The sequence below is a fragment of the Pleurodeles waltl genome, chromosome 1_1, assembly GCF_031143425.1.
Source record: "Pleurodeles waltl isolate 20211129_DDA chromosome 1_1, aPleWal1.hap1.20221129, whole genome shotgun sequence".
NCBI classification, from domain to species: Eukaryota; Metazoa; Chordata; class Amphibia; order Caudata; family Salamandridae; genus Pleurodeles; species Pleurodeles waltl.
In genome coordinates this window covers 231,523,201-231,538,355 of record NC_090436.1, presented here as the reverse complement: position 1 = coordinate 231,538,355, position 15,155 = coordinate 231,523,201, and the positions used below count along the sequence as shown (strand labels likewise).

Here is a 15,155-nt window from a genome sequence, read left to right as displayed (position 1 = left end):
ATTTTTGTTTTCAAAATAAAAGGATATACCAAAACATAAAAAAGCAACAAACATGCAAACCTATTAATTGGTGCTCTGGCTGCAACACTGGACCTCTTGCAGATACCCCTGCCACCTAGACCTCTTTTTATTATTTACTCCTGAAATGGTCCAGAAGAGGAAGAATGGAAGAGGCTAAGTCAGATTTATCTGATGATCTCGGACACAGGGCGAAAGAAAATCAGTGTTGACTTCTTTAACTTATCACTATGAGGCAGGTTCCTGCAATTTGCAAAATAGAAGTAGTCTCCCCTAGCCTCAAAAACAGTCTTGTCACCACAGTAACTAACAAATATGTGTCCATCACTTAACAGCCATGCTTGGCTAAACTCTGGAACAATGTGTGGTAGCTCAACTCTGATTTCTCAGGGACTACAAAGAACCTGGAACAATGGCAGTTAGGCTTGGGGAGGAGGAGAGTAACAGAACTATCTCTGGTATTGACTGCAAGGATGAATAACATCAAGTGATACTGATATTGCTCACTCAGTCCTTGCACTTTATTTAGTTGACCAGGCTTTCTTTAGTCAAATAACTGGAGTGGTAGCATCTCTGAAACAGTCGGAAGCTATGTTGCCTCTTTCGACCCCACCCAGGTGCTCTCCTTACTATCTTTTAGATCCCAAAATCACTAGGGTAGTTGCAGAGTTCCATATGTGAGACCTCCTTCTCAAAATCTTTGAGCTTCATGGTTTTTCTAAGGTATGCAGGTGACACCCAACTTTTAGTAAGGTTGGATGAGGAAGGCCCACTTCCCTGGTCAACCCTGAATGTTGGATGAGCACCAAGTATTCAATATGCACAAGGGCAAATGGGAGATGTCGCGGTTACATTGCAAAACACATTTCAGCATGAATCCATGTGGCCCTCTAAGCTGGGAACCCTTCCCACTGCAGTAACCAAGGTCAAATCTGTTGTGGAGCTGATTGATGAACATCTGTTTCTGGAATCACGGGTTAACACTGTTATCTCATCTGGCTGCCACACATTAAGAATGGTGGGAAAGACCTTATCTTCCATTACAAAACAAGTGCATGCGATATTGTCTCGTCATGTGTCCTTTTGCAATCATTTATTGGAATTCTGTTTTTTGGGTCATGCCTGAAGCTGCCAAGCCACAATGAATCTAGAATTTTGCAATATGTTTGGGCCTTGCAGCCCAGAAATGTGATCATGTACCCGAGGCCATAAGAAAACCACACTGGTTTCCCATTAAATGGCGTATAGTCTTTAATGTCTGCTGTTTTATGATCAGGATCTGTTACAGTCTCAAAAAATCTTACTTCAAAGAAAGTTTTCAAGACACGACCCCTCCTCGCCTTATGCACGAATCCTCAAATACTTATGCAAGTAGCTAGGATCAGACCTGTCTGACTGGGAAGTCACTTTCTGGTCTGGGGTCTAAGCTGTACAACAATCTCTTCATAACAATCTACTTGAGGGGGCACCCTGCAAAGTATCTGGAGCGGTCCCCCTTTCCACTGGACTCAGTTACTGGCAGTGCTTAATTTCTGCCAGTTGTTTCTGGTGCAGAGCACCAGCACTTATTTTTGAGGGCCGGCGCCTAATGTTCTGCCTCAATCATTTATTGCGATCAAAAGACACATTTGGGAAAGACAGAGGAAGAGAAAAACGAAAAAGCAACATACAGGGAGAGAGTAGAAAGCTGCAATTGTGAGCTGAAGGGGCAGGAAGTGGCTATAAATGGATATAAGAGCCCGGAGATGGTTTCAGGATTACGCTGCCTCAGTATTCCATGCTTGCACATCTATATACGTACGCTGATCATATAGGCCCTCATTATGAACTTGGCGGTCGAGACCGCCATGCCGGTGGCAGCGGAAATTGCTGCCACAAGCATGGCAGTCTCGACCGCCACATAATGAAGGCAGTGGGGACCGCCACAGGTGGCCTTCCACCACCACCAGGCTACCGCTGACAGGCAGCCTGAGGATGGCGGAATTCTTCATCAGACAGGGCAGCGCTGCAAGCAGCGCTGCCAATGCGGATAAAGAACCCTTGTTCCGCAGCCATTCCCTGGTGGGTTCACCTAGCATGGGCAGTGCAGGGGCCCCTGTGCAGTGCCCCGTCACACAGGTCACTGCCCAATTTATGGGCAGTGATCTGAGCGACGGGTGCTGCTGCACCCGCCACACATCGGCATTGCCGATATGGAGCCGTCGGCAATGTCCCGGCCCAGCAGACTGTTTATTATTCAGCAGGCGGTGTCTCAAGGGGGCTGACAGTCTGTAATAAGACAGCCAGCATGAACACGGCTGGGATTCTCACCGTGTTCTTAATGACCCCCATAATCACTTCAATAAACAGTTGAGTCAAAAGCTATGAAATAATAGGCAGCTCAGAAGAGGATTTCAAAAATGCTTGCAGACATATTCATTAATATTCATCGAACACAACAGTGTCTTCTGGTGCTAAATCTTTTTTCACTCCCACCCTATCATTAAATAGCACTGGGAAAGGCAATAAGTCAGGTGTTGCCTGCCAGCATTTTGTCTTTGTCTGAGCTTATTTTTTATGTTTTAATGTTACATTTTCTTGTTTGAGAAGCTGGCCGGCCATAACCAATATGGGAAAAAATATTGCTATAGGCAAAATATTTTTGGTAAAAAAAAAATGCATTGTCAAATTAGTCCCTGCAGTGAAGGGAACTACTTTGTGTGTGGGTGTGCTCTTTATGAAAAAGCAGAGTGGTGTCACACACATTGAAATTAGCCTGAAGGCTGAAGTGGGCTGACCCATTCATTGTCCCATGCTGTATGCTGTTGTGGACTGTAGAAAAATGTGAATAACACAAGAACAGAGCAGTGAATGGAGGCTGTCTGAAAGTATATTTTACATAATATTTCATTAAAACCAAATAGTCTTGGCTAATGCCTGACCTAAATAAGCACTGGCAAAGCCAATAGGTCAAGTGTGCAAAGGCAGTAATTTGGTTTTTGAATTTGAATGGCCTCTCAATCACTATGTGCCAGATGAAGGACATTGCTGGTTTGCGATTTCCTACGTCCTCATAGTGAATTTTATTGATTCATTATTAGGAAATCACAAACTGCGATGTAGAACACTATGTTGAACACTGCTACTGATTCCCAGTGGGTCGCAAATAGGCCTGTCCATCATTATATCATTTAGGCAGGTCACAGTTTGCGACCCACTGTGAATGGCTACAATCATATAGATGGTGCCCTGCTGGGGTCAGCAGACCACCATGTCTGTGATTGCTTTGTCAATAAAGCAATTTATTTTGTAATGTAGCCCATTTTCCTCAAAGGAAAATGGGCTGCATTACAAAAAGAAAAATGACAAGTTTTCTTTAACTTTGTTAAGAGTAGGTAGTGGTTCGTGGGCCTGCTCTTAAAAAATGTTTGCATCACCATTCACAAAGGAAAATGGGGGTCCCTTGGGAACCCCTTCCCCTTTGGGATTGGCTTACCACCAACTTGAAGTTGGTTGTAACTGTGAATGTTTTGCGACCACATTCCCATTGCAAAAAAGTTCTACATACCAGTGCAACACATCCCTTCCTAATAGCTTGTCGCAAACCCTATCTTGAGAGTTGCTAGTAGGTTACTGACTCACAAAATAGGGTAGGAACAATCCAAAAAGCATTTTACCAGTCCCAAATGGCCCAATGGGCCGTTTGTGACCAGTAAAAGCCTTTGTACATCTGGCCCAAAATTCCTTTGTTCTTTCATTTATAAACATTAGGAAACTAGGAATGCCTAGAAACAGGATCCACTAAGGTAGCAAATGCTATAAAACCTCTTTGACAAAGACTTCCCCGCATGTGAAAACCCCTCCAAATATGTGCCTGCACTTTGTTTTGGCAATCCTAATAAAATCTGTTATAATGCTTTGTTGAATGTGAATTAGAAATAACACAGTATATATGCTTCATCAATGAGGACTTGTGTCTTTCAAAACTTGTGTTTTAACACTCTGTCCTGAAGTAAAAGCTGAGAAAAGCTCCCAGATACTTGAGCAAATGTGATTTAAATTACAGTGTGCTGCTTCCTTCAAGACCTGCTCAGAAACAGGATAGTTTATAAAGAAATGTGCACCAGCAAATGCTCATGCATGAATTGACATTTTGCAATTGGCCTGCATTTCACATGAGAACTATAGATGTCCTGTCCTGTTCAACAGTTATAACAAATAGTGTTACATTATTGCACCTGAAACGTCTCCTGCCTACAATACAATTAGATATTCAGCATTCACATTAGCAACCTAGGGAAAGAATTCAGGTTAGATGGGACAGAATAAACAAGTGATTTTCCATTACTGCATCAAAATGAATTTCCTTCAGGCCTACTCAAGTTAAGAAAGCCTTAATACACACGAATCCATTAATAAACCTATTGGGCACCTTACCGATCATATATGGAAAGCAAATTATTTAATTGCAAACATTATTCATAACATGTTAGAATTAATTTTAAACATGCATTTAGTATATGAAATTGATATTAATGAAACTCATGCACTCAAATATATGTACAATTAATTCATATTCGTTTCAACACTTCAATTATTCATCTTCATATTAACCCCTTCACTGCCAGGCCTTTTCCCCCTCCTGTGCTCAGCCTTTTTTGGCTGTTTGGGGTAGTTTGCACTTAGGCTCTCATAACATACTGTCCACATAAGCTATCCACTCCAAATTTTCATCCTTTTTTCCAACATTCTGGAGATTCTAAAGGTACCCAGAGTTTGGGGGTTCCCTAGAGGAGACCAAGAAATTAGCCAAAATACAGCTAACATTTGGGTTTTTGGGGAAAAAAGTGCTGCAGAAGAAAGCACATGGTTTCTTTTCTGCAAGTGGCAACAACAAAGAATTTGCATTTCTAAAATCACCATCTTCCTAGCTTTCAGGAACAACCAGACTTGAATCAGAAAAACACATTTTTTAACACAATTTTGGCATTTTACTGGGACATACCCCATTTGTGCTTTTAGCCTCCTTCCAGTTTGTGACAGAAATGGGTGGGAAAACAATTGTGGATCTCAGACAGCTAAACGTTTCTGAAAAGTAGACCGAATTCTGAATTCAGCAAGGGATCATTTCCGTAGATCCTTCAAGGTTTTGCTGCAGAAAGTAACAGTTGAAATAAAAATATTGAAATTGAGTTGAAAAAAGCAGCCATTTCTGTCTACGTTTTCTTCTGTAACTTTTTCCAGCTATGGCAGATTTTTTAAAGCAATAAACCGTTACATCTGGTGGACCTTTCTGATTGAGAGAATATATAGGGCTTGTAGGTTAATCAAGAACCCAAGGTACCCAGAGCCAATAGATGAGATGCATCTTGCAATGAGTTTTCATTGTTTACCGGGTATACAGCAAAGTAAAGTATAAAGAATGAAACACAAGTATCAAGGAAACCTATGTATTTCTGAAATGGGCACAAGATAAGGAGTTTAAAAGCAGTGGTTATTTGCACAGCTCTGAATTCGGGGTTCCCCATATTAACATTGTGAATTACAGGGCATTTCTCAAAATGACTTCTTTCTTACAAACTGTCTTACATTTGAAAGGCAAAAATGTAGAGAAAGACAATTGGCAACAACACTTGTTCTTCTATTCTGTGTTCCCCTAAGTCTCCCAATAAAAATGGTACCTCACTTGTGTGGGTAGGCCTAGTACCCGCGACAGGAAGCGCCCCAAAATGGAGCATGGACTCTTCAAATTTTTCCATTGAAAACTGGCATGTTTTTTGGAAAGTGCCTAGCTGTGGATTTTGGGCTGTAGCTCAGCCGGTAGTTAGGGAAACCTATAAACATGTGCGTTTTTTAAAACTAGACAACGAGGGGAATCCAGGATGAGGTGACCTGTGGTGTGCTCACCAGGTTTTCTTACCCAGAATCCTTTGCAAACCTCAAAATTTGGCAAAGAAACACTCTTTCCTCACATTTCGGTGCTGCAAAGTTACGGAATCTGAGGGGAGCAACACACTTCCTCCACCCAGCATTCCGCCAAGTCTTCCGATAAAAATAGTACCTCACTTGTAAGGGTAGGTCTGTTGTCCGCAACCGGAAATGCCCCAAAACTCAACGTGGACACATCATATTTTTCTAATGAAAATTTACTTGTAGTTTGCAAAGTGTCTAGCTATGGATGTTGGTCTCTAGTTCAGCAGGCACCTAAAGAAACCTAGCAAACCAATAAATGTTTGAAAACAAGTAACCTAGAACAATCCAGAATGGGGTGACTTGTCGGGCACTCACCAGGTTCTGTTACCCAGAATCCTTTGCAAACCTCAAAATTTGTCTAAAAAACACGTTTTCCTCACATTTCGGTGCTGCAAAGTTCTGGAATCTGAGGGAAGCCACAAACTTCCTTCCACCCAGCATCCCCCAAGTCTCTCGATAAAAATAGTACCTCACTTGTGCGGGTCGGCCTAGTGCCCGCAACAAAAAATGCTCCAAAACACAACGTGGACACATCACATTTTTCCAATGAAAACTGATGCGTTTTTGTGCAACGTACTTAGCCGTGGATTTTGGCCTCTAGCTCAGCTGGCACTTAGGGAAACCTACCAAGCCCACACATTTTTCAAAACTAGACACCTAGGGGAATCCAAGATGGGATGACTTGCGGGGCTCTCATCAGACTCTGTCACCCAGAATCCTTTGCTAATTTTAACATTTGGCTAAAAACACTTTTTCCTCAAATTTCGGTGATGGAAAGTTCTGGAATCAGAGGGGAGCCACAAACTTCCTTCCACTCACCATTACCCCAAGTCTCCCGATAAAAATGGTACCTCAGTTGTGTGGGTAGACATATTGCCACTGACAGGAAATGCCCCAAAACACAACATGGACACATCACATTTTTCCAATGAAAACGGATGCGTTTTTTGCAAAGTGTCTAACTGTGGATATTGGCCTCTAGCTCAGCCAGCACCTAGGGAAACCTACCAAACCTATACATTTTTGACAACTAGACACCTAGAGGAATCGAGGATGGGGTGACTTGTGGTGCTCTCACAGGGTTCTGCAACCCAGAATCCTTTACAAACCTCAAAATGTGGCTAAAGAAACACCTTTCCCTTATATTTAAGTGATGCAAAGTTCTGGAATCTGAGAGGAGCCACAAACTTCCTTCCACACAGCATTCCCCCTTTTCTCCCAATGAAAATGGTACCTCACTTGTGTGGGTAGGCTTAGTCCCCACAAAAGGAAATTCTCCAAAACACAACATGGACACATAATATTTTTCCAACAAAAACGGATGCGTTTTTTGCAAAGTGCCTAACTGTGGGTTTTGGCCTCTAGCTTAGCCGGCACATGGGGAAACCTACCAAGTCTAAAAAAAAAAAAAACTAGGCACCTGGGGCAATCCAGAATGGGGTGACTTGTGGGGCTTTCACCAGGTTATTTTACCCAGAATCCCTTGCAAACCTCACACTTTCTCTAAGAAAACACTTTTTCCTCACATTTTGGTGCTGCAAAGTTCTGGAATCTGAGGGGAGCCACAAATTTCCTTCCACCCAGCATTCCCCCAAGTCTCTCAATAAAAATGGCACCTCACTTGTGTGGGTAGGCCTCCTGCCCGTGAGAACAAATGCCCCAAAACACAACGTGGACACATCACATTTTTCTAATGAAAACGGACATGTTTTTTGCAAAGTGCCTAGTTGTGTATTTTGGCCTCTAGCTCAGTCGGCATCTAGAGAGACCTAGCAAACCTATACATTTTTCAAAACTAGACATCTAGGTGAATCCAGAATGGGGTGACTTGTGCTCCTCCAGCCAGGTTCTGTTACCCAGAATCCTTTGCAAACCTCTAAATTTGTCTACAAAAACACTTTTTCTTCATATTTCGGTGCTGCAAAGCTCTGCAATCTGAGGGGAGCCACACACTTCCTTTCACTCAGCATTCCCCCTAGTCTCCTGATAAAAATGGTACCTTACTTGTGTAGGTAGGCCAAGTACCCACAACAGAAAATTCCCCAAAACACATCGTGGACACATCACGTTATTCCCATGAAAACTGATGTGTTTTTTTGCAAAGTGCCTAGCTGTGGATTTTGGCCTGTAGCTCAGCTGGCACTTAGGGACACCGACTAAGCCCACACATTTTTCAAAACTAGACACCTATGGAAAATCAAGATGGGATGACTTGTGGGGCTCGCATCAGATTCTGTCACCCAGAATCCTTTGCAAATCATAAAAATTGGCTAAAAAACACTTTTTCCTCACATTTCGGTGATGGAAAGTTCTGGAATCAGAGGGGAGCTGCACACTTCCTTCCACCCAGCATTCTCCCAAGTCTCCTGATAAAAATGATACCTCAGTTGTGTGGGTAGGCATATTGCCGACAACAGGAAATGCCTCAAAACACAGCGTGGACACATCACATTATTCTAATGAAAACGGGCACGTTTTTTGCAAAGTGCCTAGCTGTGTATTTTGGCCTCTAGCTCAGCCAGCATCTAGAGAAATCTAGCAAACCTATACATTTTCCAAAACAAGACACCTAGGTGAATCCAGAATGGGGTGACTTGTGAGGCTCTCATCAGATTCTGCCACCCAGAATCCTTTGCAAATCTTAAAAAATGGCACATCACATTATTCTAATGAAAACTGACGCGTTTCTTGCACAGTGCCTAGCTGTGAATGTTGGCCTCTAGCTCAGCCAGCGCCTGGGGAAGCCTACCAAACCTATACATTTTTGCCAACAAGACACCTAGAGGAATCCATAAAAAGGTGACTTGTGTGCTCTCACTGGGTTCTGAAACCCAGAATCCTTTGCAAACCTCAAAATGTGGTTTGAAAAGCACCTTTCCCTCATATTTCAGTGATGCAAAGTTCTGGAATCTGAGAGGAGACACAAACATCCTTCCACCCAGCAATTCCCTTAAGTCTCCTGATGAAAGTAGTACCTCACTTGTGTGGGTAGGCCTAGTCCCCACAACAGGAAATTCCCCCAAAAAACACTATGTGGACACATCCCATTTTTCCAATAAAAACTGATGCGTTTTTGGCAAAGTGCCTAGCTGTGGTTTTTGGCCTCTAGCTCAGCCGGCACTTAAGGAAACTTACCAAGCCCACACATTTTTCAAAACTAGATGCCTAATGGAATCCAGGATGTGATGACTTGTGGGTCTCACATCAAATTCTGTCCCCCAGAATCCTTTGCAAATCTTGGTGATGGAAAGTTCTGGAATCAGAGGGGAGCCACAAACTTCCTTCCACCCAGAATTCCCCCAAGTCTCCCAATAAAAATGGTAAATCACTTGTGTGAGTAGGTCTAGTGCCCGTGTCAGGAAACGCCACAAAATTCAATGTAGACACATCACATTTTCCTAATGAAAACAGATGTGTTTTTTGCAAAGTGCCTATCTGTGGATTGTGGCCTCTAACTCAGTCAGCACTTAGGTAAACCTACCAAGTCCATACATTTTTCAAAACTAGAACATATAGAGGAATCCAGAATGGGGCGACTTGTGGGGCTCTCACCACGTTCTGTCACCCAGAATCCTTTTCAAACCTCAAAATGTGTCTAAAAAATACATTTTAGTCATATTTTAACGATGCAAAGTTCTGGAATAGGAAGGGAGCCACAAACGTCCTTCCATCCAGCTTTCCCCCAAGTCTCCCGATAAAAATGGTACCTCACTTGTGTGGCGAGGCATAATGTCAGCGGCAAGAAATGCCCCAAAACACAACGTAGACACATCACATTTTTCCAGTGAATATGGATGTGTTTTTTACAGAATGCCTAGCTGTGAATTTTGGCCAATAGCTCAGCCGACACTTTAGAGAAACCTACCAAACCCACACATTTTATAAAACTAGACACCTAGGGGAATCCAGGATGGGGTGACTTGTGGGGCTCTCATCAGATTTAGTCAGCCAGAATCTATTGCTAATTTTACAATTTGGCTAAGAACACTTTTCCCTCAAATTTCGGTGATGGAAAGTCCTGGAATCAGAGGGGAGCCTAAAAACTTCCTTTCACTCAGCATTCCCCCAAGTCTTCCAATAAAAATGGTACCTCACTTGTGTGGGTAGGTTTAATGCCCACAGCAGGAAATGCCCCAAAATACAACGTGGACACATTAAATTTTTCCAAAGTGTTTTAGGCAAAGTGCCTGGCTGGGGATATTGGCCTCTAGCTCAGCCGGCACCTAGGGAAACCTACCAAACCTGTACATTTTTGCCAACTAGACACCTAGAAGAATCCAGGATGGGGTGACTTGTGGTGTTCTCACTGGGTTCTATTACCCAGAATCCTTTGCAAACCTCAAAATGTGGCCAAAAAAACACTTTTTCCTCACATTTCGGCGATGCAAAGTTCTGGAATCTGAGGAGAGACCAAACTTCCTTCCACCCAGCATTCCCCCATGTCTCCCAATAAAAATGGTATCCCACTTGTGTGGGTAGTTCTAGTGCCTGCAACAGGAAATGCCCAAAAATGGAACATGGACACATCAAAGTTATCTGTTACAAAACCTGTTTTTGCAAGGGGGCACCTGCGTTTTTGGTGCTGAGCGCGGAGGTCTTCTAGGGGAATCTACCAAACCCAGACATTTTTTTAAACTAGATGCCCAGTGGAGTGCAGTGAGTCTGAATCCCCTGCAAACCTCGAATTTCGCTACAAAAGCACGTTTTTGTCACATTTCTGTGTAGGAGCAACACTCCAGCTCAAATTTCCTACCACCCAGTGTTCCCCTCAGTCTCCTAATAAAAATGATACCTCACTTGTGTTGGCGGCCCATGTTCCTGCAACAGGGAAGGGCCAAAAATGTGTAGAGATTGAGGGAATATCACAGCATGTCAATAAGCGCAATTTTATTTATACATTTTTAGGCTGACTCTGCTATGGGGACCCAGACAAGTGAAGTATCATTTTATTTGGTAGACTGAGGGGAACACTGAGTGGTAGGAAGTTTGTGCCGGCACGGTGAACCTACAAAGAAAAGTGAGGAAAATGTGCTTTTGTAAGCAAATTTTGAGGTTTGCTGTGGAGTCTGGGCAAGAAAATGATGGGGGATCCACACAAGCCAAGCCTCCCTGGACTCCACCGAGTGTCTACTTTTAAAAAATGTCTGGGTTTGGCAGGACTGCCTAGATGACCACCTCACCTGGGGCCAAAAATGCAGGTGCCCCCCCTTGCAAAAACAGGAAGTTTTGTAATAGTTTTGTAATAGATCATTTTGATGTGTTCACGCTGTGTTTTGGCCCATTCCCTGTCGTGGGCACTTGGCCCACCCACACAAGTGAGGTAGCATTTTAATAAGGAATTTTTATAAGGAGACCGGGGGGAACAGTGGACAAAAATGCATCATCCATAAACAGCTGAAAGAAATTGATAGGCAAGAAATTTCCGTATTCATTCTATACCCTGGGAGACCATTTAAAGCAGGCAAAGCTGGCTGCTCCATGTTTTGGGGCCCCCCAGAGTCTTATATGAGAAGCCTTTTTGCCCCAGGCTGCTGCACTATTGGCACATCAGTGCCCTCCTCTAAAACTTCATCCACACTGAGAGTAGTTTCATCATCAAATGGTTCCTCTTGGACAGAAATTTCACTGCCAGAATCTTGCATTTCCTCCTCTGCTTCAGATGCAGAGGCAGTCTCATATTCATGGTCAGAAGATGGGTCAAAAAGCATACCAACAACCTGTTGAGTGGTCATCCAGCGGATAGCCATGATCCTTCCTAATAAAAGTAACTTGACAAATGCGCCAACAACAGCCAACATTGTGTAAAATAAGTAATAAATAAAGTCTGGCTCACAAAGGCTTATGTACTCAAAAACAGTACCACTCACTTGCCTGAAATGCTAGGCTCACCAGCAACTACTCTGCACAGGCACAACAAGGTACAGCAAGCACCAATGATATTCCACTGAAGAGGAAAAATAAAATAAAATTATGCAGAAAACAACACAAATATTGTGCACAAATCTAAGGACAATTTCACACACAATCCTGCATTTAGTACACCATTTACAAAAAAGTAATTTATACATGCAACGATACTCATTTGGAGTAAATAGTTTTTCTTACCCAACACTTGCAACTACGCAGACTGCAGGTCAACCACTGCCAAAACCACAAGGAGTCACAACAAAGGAATCAAAAGCTTTGAAGTGGAACAAAAAGGAGAAATGGAACATTATAATCACAAATGGAAATACTTCGCCAGTCGACACGCACCCTGCCACCAAACGTTTCAAAATTTTCCCTGGTGTCTAGTGGTTTCTCTCCCCCTTGGGGACAGATTAGCCTAACATAAAGAGGCTGATCTGGCCCCAAGTGGAGCAGAAACAGCCAAAATTATTGCCCCCCTAAGGGGAGCGACCCTTGCCAAGGGGCCACACCAAACAATAAAAAACACACCCATAATCCCTGGTGCCTAGTGGTTTCTGCCCCCTTTGAGGTAGAGATGAGCCTAAAGAAACGGGCTGATCCGTACCCAAGGGGGCAGAAATGGCCAACAGTTATGTGCTCCCCTTAGGGAGTGACCTTTGCCCAGGGGGCCACCCCCCCACACAAAAATAAATAATAATTCCTGGTGTCTAATTACTCTTGCCCCCCTTGGGGGCTAATGGGCCAAACAAAATAGGCCAATCTGCCCCCAAGGGGGGCAGAAATGGTCAACAGTTATGAGCTCCCTTTGGCGAGAGACCCTTGCCCAAGTGGCCACTCCCCACAGCCAAAAAAACAATCCCTGCTGTCTATGTGGCTTCTACCCCCCCATGGGGGCAGTTGGGCCTAAAAAAAATAAAACACTGATATGCCCCCAACTCCAACAGTTATAGGCCCCCTTTTGGGAGCGAGCCTTGCCCAGGGGGCCGCACCACCACAAAAAGAAACAAAAAAAACTCCCCGATGTCTAATGGCTTGTGCTCCCCTTGGGGGCAGATGGGCCTGAAGAAAATAGGCTGATCTGCCCCCAAGGGGGGCAGAAATGGCCAACAGTTATATGCCCCCTTTGGAGGGATGACTGTTGCCCAAGAGGCCGTCCCCACCCCCACAAAAAAAAACAAAATAATCCCTAGCATCTTAGTGGCTTCTGTCCCTTTTGGGGGCAGATGGACCTTAAAAAATAGGCATATCTGTCCCCAAAGGGGGCAGGAATGGCCATTGATATTATGCCCCCTTTGGGGAGTGACCCTTGCTCAAGGGGCCGCACCCCTTCTCTGAAATTGACTACAAAGAATATCCCTGGTGTCTAGTGGGCATTCCTGCTGCCCGATCGCTGTGCGATCGGGCAGCAGGAATGCTGAAAGAGAAATTGAGGGAAAGGAAAAGCCTTTTCTTTCCCCTGATGACTCTTTTGGGTTTTTAGATACCACCCCAGCCCCTCCCCCCTCCCCCCACTGCAGAAGAAACTCACCTTCTTTCTCCTAGATGCACTGGAAGCAAATGGCTTCCAGCAGCCTCTGAGGATGTCAGTGAGCGGTGTGCTCTTAAGTCATTAGATGCCTGGAGGAGGTCGGGTGGCAGCCTTCCCTGCCGGGGCATGTAGGGGGGTGGTTCACGGGGGAAGCGCTTCCCCTGTGGGTCAGTGCCTGGATGTTACGGTTACGTCCGGGGTACCCAAGGGGTTCATACAACACTTTTAACGTTAGCTCATTTTAATACTGTCATTTAATAAAATGCAAAACTCATGTTAAAACATGGTGCACAATACGAATGGTGGCCATATGTCTCATTGTAACTCAAACGTGCACATTTTACAACTCGTGTTATTTTCTCTGTTAGGTTTTCAAATGCAGGTTAATGCATCACCCTAAACTAACTTCTATGCCATTAATATATTATTACATTTTGATCTCTCTCAGGATTGTGAAAAATCCTTGTGCAAAACAAAAAACAAGTGTAGCCAATGTATTCAGAAGGAGAGGAGCAAGGTTGTAGTATGTAGCTTGTGGTACGTTTTGGAGCACACTGCTTCAAATATATACTAAAGCATGGTGTGGTAGCACACATTACAGACAACACATTTTCCACTGAAAAGCACATTATATTTGCACAGACATACAGGCCCTCATTCTGACCTTGGCGGGCGGCGGAGGCCGCCCGCCAAAGTCCCGCCGTCAGGTTACCGTTCCGCGGTCGAAAGACCGCGGCGGTAATTCTGACTTTCCCGCTGGGCTGGCGGGCGGTCTCCTTCAGACCGCCAGCCAGCCCAGCGGGAAAGAGGCTTCCACGATGAAGCCGGCTCGGAATCGAGCCGGCGGAGTGGAAGCTGTGCGACGGGTGCAGTTGCACCCGTCGCGTATTTCACTGTCTGCGCAGCAGACAGTGAAATACATTTAGGGGCCCTCTTACGGGGGCCCCTGCAATGCCCATGCCAGTGGCATGGGCACTGCAGGGGCCCCCAGGGGCCCCGCGACCCCCCCTACCGCCATCCGGATCTCGGCGGTCCGACCGCCGGGATCTGGATGGCGGTAGGGGGGGTCAGAATCCCCGCGGCGGTGCAGCAAGCTGCGCCGCCGCGGAGGATTCAATGGGGCCGCGGTACACTGGCGGGACCCCGCCAGTGGTGCCGGTCCGACCGCGGCTTTACCGCCGCGGTCGGAATCCCCATTGAAGCACCGCCGGCTTGTCGGCGGTGCTCCCGCGGTCCTCCGCCCTGGCGGTCAAAGACCGCCAGGGTCAGAATGAGGGCCACAGTGTTGCTGATCAAACTATACAGTGCACAAATGATAAAGTGTGGAAATCGACTTCATTTAGTGTATTGATTTATTTTGATCATAGCTTTCTTTCCACCACACTTCAGAATTACAGCAAATTCGCTTTGTTTGTACTTTCCTAATTCTGTTCTGATATGGTGTGAAATATTTGTGTAGTTCATTTACAGGCATTTCAATTTTATTATATACAAGAAAAAATTTAAAATCCTACACACTTTTCACAATCTCAACAACCAGCAAGATTTTCGCTGCAAATCCTCTAATTTAGCAGTCAGAGAAAGAGGGGTAAACCCTCCATTCTTTATCGAAGACTAAACAGAGGTATGTCTGACATTTGAACTCTGTCTTTGAGCACACAGCAAAAGAGACAAGATAGAAAACAAAATTTAAAGGACTCTTGATTGATCATTCAGCATCTGAACTCCTGCATGTTTATTTTTGGGG

At 44.4% G+C, this 15,155-nt stretch overlaps 1 protein-coding gene across 2 annotated transcripts in view; it reads left to right on the top strand.

Moving 5' to 3' along the window:
* The window catches only part of C9 (complement C9), a 196,807-nt gene that overhangs the window by 130,428 nt on the left and 51,224 nt on the right, over positions 1–15,155 (top strand). The window lies entirely within an intron of this gene.